Consider the following 6,590-nt stretch of genomic DNA (forward strand, 5'->3'; position numbering starts at 1 on the left):
CATTTTACTCTCTCAATTTCCCCTATTTCGGAAGTTTTTTGGGTACGCGAATACAAAAAGCTTATAGTTTTTATATAACTTTCAATAATTATCAAGTACGCGAATGCAACTAATGTGAACGGTCTTCTGACTTCACGAATTTCATTGTAGAGTACAAAGACTCAATTATACGTTGTACCAAAAAATATACGTCACGCAGCTGTTTTCACCAGAGGATATTTCAAATCTGGTACTTGTAGCGGGAATCCATGCAATGGCAAAGCTTTATGTTGCATTTCCAGTGCCTTATCTTCTTTTAATTCGAGTTTTTCGGATATTACAAATTCATCCTCAATTATGTTTCATAAAAAAGGGTTTATGAAGTATGCAAACGTACATTTAAATAATTTCAAATCGGCAAATCTTTTTTCTAAATCTGCTTTTAAATCATGTGCAATATTTTCTTCTAGCCATGGAAAAGGGTGAGATATTCTATTTTTGAGATCGTGAATAAAAAGACGTAGTTTAGTTTCAAATCTTAAATTAATTTGCGACCAATCAAAAACATTTTTGTGATCTCTTTGTAGATCAAGTTCAAGTTTTGTAAATGTTCCATCATGTCTATGGTAACCATAATTATGGCAGCCGAATACGGGACTAAAAATAATTTTGCAAATTTTTTCCACAAAAGCTAGGGGATTTTAAAAATCTTTTTCAATGATTTTAGATTTATTACACTCAGAAAAAGGTTTAGCTATAATTACCAAGATTTGGTTATAGTGACCAAGTGGCATAGTTGCATATGGCGAAATAAATATCTAGTTCACGAAAGTCTGCAATTTACTTGAGCCTTCTAGTTGGGACAAATGTATATTTGTTAATAATTACAAAACGACTACCTTGAGTGGGCAACATTGTTAGTTGAATAAAATCATTGTTGAGCAAATATAAACAATGCTTTGGATGATACAAGTTTTCAATTAATTTTGTGAACTTGCTGTATACGTGAATCAGCTAACCGTTTATTATTGGGAAAAAAGTTTCAATTTGACACAAATAAAAATTTACTCGATTGTTGTGTTTACTTTCTTCTTTTTTTTGCATATATTAAGCATAAAAAATACATACATATTTACATAAATAGTTACTAGTGTAAATGATACATATGCATATGGTGGTAAGAATTTCCTAAAAAGAAACGATTAAACAGGAATAGTCGTGCGAAAACCCAGGTCAATATCTGCTGGAAGTGCTGGTTTAAGTATACTGCTTTGCTTTTTCCTTGGCTCAATAGATACTTTCAAATTATAGTTCACATAAATTATATATCCACTGAGAAACCTCGGTTGGCATCAAACTTTATATTTTTAAATAACTATGCGCACACCGAAACAACTCGCGGCGATGGCAAAACTTAAACTGAGACAAACAAGCCTGGGCATGTCATAGCACACACTTTTCTTTCTCTACCTAGCGCGGTGATCGACATGCCATAGCTTACTGAGCGCTCTGTGACCACACGCGCGTTTCACCCATATACGAACAGCGGAGCAATGATTTCCACGCACACAGTCTCATTCATTGAATCGTTTTTATGCAATGGTCGGCATACTAGCGCATTCAAACGATTCAATAAGTGGGACTGTGTGCATTGCTCAGCTGGCGCTCTTCGTATGTGAAACACACAAATGCTCAGAGAGCGCTCAGCATTATTTAGGGGTGGCTCACAAGCATGAATATGTGCCGCTCTCAAACCAAATCATGGTTGCCTCAACTAAGATTTGGTAACTATGACTAAACCATGTGTTGAAATAAAGCTTATCTGTATTAGCAGAGCTTAATGACATCCTTTTATAAACCATACGTTAAGTTGAATGGAATTTGTAGAAATATGCTTCAAAAAAATATTTATTAGTATTTACCAAACCCTCCAGCTAAATTAACGATTTTGTGCAACCTAGATGAATATTAGAAGCTTTAATATATTTAGTTACAATTACCAACCCATGGTAATAGTTCCCAATCCTTGGTCCCAGTTCACAAAATTCGGGAACTAAATATCTTTAGTTATCGAAATTAATCCTTTTTCTCAGTGTACCCTTTTCGATATTTTGTGAAAGCAGCAAATAAATATTCAGTTGTAACATCACACGTTCGTAGAATATTTTTCCATAACTTTGAACTTTGTGCTCGGTATTTTTACCCCGCAAAATTTTGTTCAAACATTCCTAAGCAGGGAAACATTTAGGTGTAGTTTCGTCTAATGAATATCTGTGTGTATTTTTTGTGGGCTTTGGAATCCATGTACGTAAACAAAGTTTGAAATTTTAAAGTAAAGTTTGAGCAAAAGTGAGAATTTAGAGACGAAATTCTCGAAAAAAGTAAAATCAGCTGCTCTACTGAATATTCAATGTAAAATGCGTTGAAAGAAACCTTTGAAGAGCTAAATACTAGTGAAATTTCTTTTAGAAATTTTTAACCATAATCGTTAAGGTCTATTTTCGATTCATACTCACAAATACCCAGTTTTTCTCCGCAAAATTATAACTTCAGAAACCATCTACATATTTATGTGCTCCTTGACGCAAGCGTCCAGACTTAAAAATAAAAACTCGTGTAATTTTTAACGCATAGACATGTCATTTTAACGCAAAGTCGCCAAAGTACCGAATACGGGACAAATACCGGATATTAGAAGAAATACAGAACATTTGGCGTCCCGTATGAAATAAATAAATTACCAGGACCAAGGACGAAAAAAAGGACTTTCCCGTATAATACAGGATGGATGGTCACCGTAATCATATCGGTAAAGAACACTAACGGCCGTTTTCTAATGTAAGCAGTAAAGTTGCCTTTACTAACAGGGCAGATAAATTGTTCCTCACTTTAAAGTGCTTTATACGTATTTTCGTTTTCTTATCTTACCGGTAAAAATAAATTTGTTATTCCGAAATTTCGGCAAAGCGAAAGTGAAACTTCACTACATTCGTCATAAAATTTCAAAGGTTGGCAATGCAACATAATCAAATAAAGAGCAAGAGCCACTGTTAGCAAAAACCAAAACCTTGGTTGAAATATCTAATATCTGACCCACGAACCTAAACCAAACCAAAATTTAAAGTTGGTTACAAATTTTTAAAGGCTACATCGGTTGATTCGAGAAATTACTGCGCTGATGAGGAAACGAAAACTCGTATATCGAGGCGATGAAGTGGCCGGTAATCTAAAGCTTAGACGAGAAAAGGGCCCTAAGTCAGAAAACCAACTTTCATTCTCATATCATCATTCATCATATATAAAAGAATAAAGTAAAAAACAACACAATGGAAAAGAATGTCCAGAAATATGTATTTTGAAAAGTAACAAGTAATTGCTAGCAAAAAAAACCGACTTCAACTCCCATATAAAAAAAAATATATATATATATATATCTCATGATCCACTGATCGGATCTCAACCAGATTAGTATGGGACCACCTCTGAGACACTACCTTATCGAAATCGGTTGACGTGGTCCAAAGTTATGCGGTAACATACATAAAAAAAATAAATAAATAAAAAAATAAGAAAATTCCGACGAACTGATAACCTCCTCCTTTTTTGGAAGTCGGTTAAAAAGAGCCAAAATGTTCTAAGCAAAAAGAGCAGCACTTTGCTAAGCAAAGAGCCGCGTTTGCCCACCGTTGGAATATGCAGTCGCCATCTTCTCATCGAACTTTACAGACAAGTCAAACAAGCCAGTCACCATCCTTTGAGGGCCTAAAAGCTGGGGAAAAATCAAAGCATCCAATATCGGAACGAAAAAAAATGTCAACCCCTCAATTTGAAAAATGCATGTATGTATGTATGTATTGCATTTTTTATGATTCGCATGCAGTTGTGCATCCTTCGTACAATTTTTTCCAGTATATTGTTTGTTAAATCTTGGTAAGTTTGGATTTTTAGTGATGACTTTTCACTGATTCATATTTATTAATATCTTTATATATAAAAATTAATTGCTGTTCGTGTGTTATCGCATAACTCAAGAACGACTCAACGGATTTGCTTCGTTTTTATTTCATTTTGTGTCTTTCTATCTGTAGCAGGTTTGTAAAGAGAAAATTGGAAAAATGGTGTTGTCAGATATCTGCAATATCAGAAAAAAATGTATTATAAATAAGCCGCAATAATGCTATTTCAATGAGAACGTATAAAAAAATTAATTCGGAAAAGAATTTGGATAGGGTTGGCACCATTCGAAAAAAAGTGTACAGTGACGAGCAAAAATTTAACATGGTGTAACACTTTTTAATTCAGCCATCGCTATATTTCCAAGTTCTAAAGACTTTCATCCTTTTGTTGTATATTCTTGGTGGTACATCCCTGCTCACTCTCTCATAACGATTTATTTATTTATTTATTTAAGTCTATGAATTTCAATCCTTACAGACTATTTTACAAAAGTAACTTAGTACAGACTATTAATATACATTTAAAATATATTTCATTAAAAAACTATAATATAGAGCTCAAAAGATTCAAAAAAGCAATCCTTGAAAGTGGAAAATCCAGATCAGCATTACTATTAAGGGAATTCAATTCACGCAAAGCGCGAGTAATGGGGGCATTACTGGCGTACTTAGTTGTATAGTTATCCACATAAAAAGGATAGAAGTTCCGAAGAGATCGCTGGGGAACATTAAATCGAATCCTTTCCAACAAGTAAGGACAATCAATGACTCCAGTTATGATATTACGAGTAAAGGACAGGCACAGTATAGACCTACGAATTTCTAAGGACTTGAGACTTATAAGCATGAGACGAGCAGAATAGGATGGTATGGGATCCACAAAGTTCAAAGACCGAAGTGCAAACTTAAGAAAAATTTTTTGTACAGGTTCTATTCTATTGATAGCTTGCTGTCTACTTGGTCTCCAAACAAAAGCAGCATATTCTAAGTGTGATCTAACAAACGATACATAGAGTAACTTGATTGTATAGGGATCAGAGAACTTAGAGGCATTCCGTCTTACGAAACCCAACATGGAGAAGGATTTGGAAGTGATATACTTTATGTGGTTATTAAAAGAGAATTTATTATCAAAAATGACGCCAAGGTCCTTAATCTCACTAACACACTGAAGGTCACAAGTCGATATATTGTACGTAGCAGGTATAATGTTGGATATTTTCGAGTGAACACCAAGACAACCAAGTTTTTAATTAAGACTCTGTGAGAGACTTTATCAAAAGTNACACCAAGACAACCAAGTTTTTTAATTAAGACTCTGTGAGAGACTTTATCGAAAGCCTTCGAAAAGTCGGTGTAAATGCCGTCGACCTGAAAACCAGCCGAGAAAGACTCAATGAAGTATTCACTGAAAACAGCTAGATTAATTATTAAATTATAATTATTATAATTAAAGATTTAACCGCAAAGCTCAACTTTGGATTGATTGCGTGTTCAAATATTTTTGAGATAGTCGAGAGCTTAGAAATGGGCCTATAATTCCTTACGTCATTATTATTGCCACTCTTAAAGATGGGCGTTATGGAAGTGAGGTTCCATGCGTCAATGAAACCCCCCGACGATAAAGATTTGTTAAAAATTACTTTCAGAGGATAGACCAAAGCAGGACAATTTTTTATTAGAACTGCTGAAAGACCATCGACATCAGTTTGGGAGGAAGATTTCAATTTAACCAAAGCGTTACTAATATCCTCAGATGAAAGGCATAGAGCCCCGAGGTCCAAAGAGTAGTCTAGATTAGAGGAAAAGTCGCGTGGCTGATCATGGTCTTCATCAACAAAATTGTATTTAAAAAACTCAGCAAATAAATTTACCGCTTCACTTGAGGTTTGCGCACAATTATTATCTAAAAATACGCCGGTGGGAACACTAGCGCAGCTCCTTTTGGATTGTATGTAATTCCAGAAAGTCTTAGGATTCGATTTAATGTTCAACTCCATGCTACAAATGTAGTTATTATAAAGAGATTTATTTAAGTAGTTGAAATTTTTTAAAGCTCGTTTATATTTAACGAAAAACGAATGGTTCTTCGTAGATTTAAACTTCTTAAAATAATTGTTTTTAAGATTTTTAAGCTTTTTTAAATCCTTAGAATACCAGGGTAATCTATAGGGTTTTTTCTTTCTAACCGGAATATTATCCAAGCAGAGTTTACACAAAATGGATTTAAAAGTAGTGAAACTGCTAAATGTATCAAGATCTGCAAATAAATTATCCCAATTAAGATCGAGTAGTAATTCATTAAAGCTAGAAAAAGCGCATAATGCATAATTAAAAGATAATATGTCATCAGAAGGTACTGAAGCAAAACAGTAAAAATCGAGTTTTACAACTAAAGGTAAATGATGCTTATCTTTAGGAGTTACTGGATTCAAACATTCACTAACTTTGTAGCTTAGGTTATCACTTACAAATATGAGATCCAAAATTCTATTCAGAGAATTAACGAAATTTTTAACTTGACATAAATTAAGACTAAGAATATTATCAATAAAATATAATTCATGATTTGCAGACACGTTAGTTGGTGTAAGACTATAATTAGAAATACTAGCAGACCAATTTATCTTGCATAAGTTGAAATCACCTAGCACA

This window comes from Rhagoletis zephyria, unplaced genomic scaffold (assembly GCF_001687245.7).
Source record: "Rhagoletis zephyria isolate East Lansing unplaced genomic scaffold, Rhagoletis_zephyria_1.1 Rzeph_scaffold_02388, whole genome shotgun sequence".
Lineage (NCBI taxonomy): Eukaryota > Metazoa > Arthropoda > Insecta > Diptera > Tephritidae > Rhagoletis > Rhagoletis zephyria.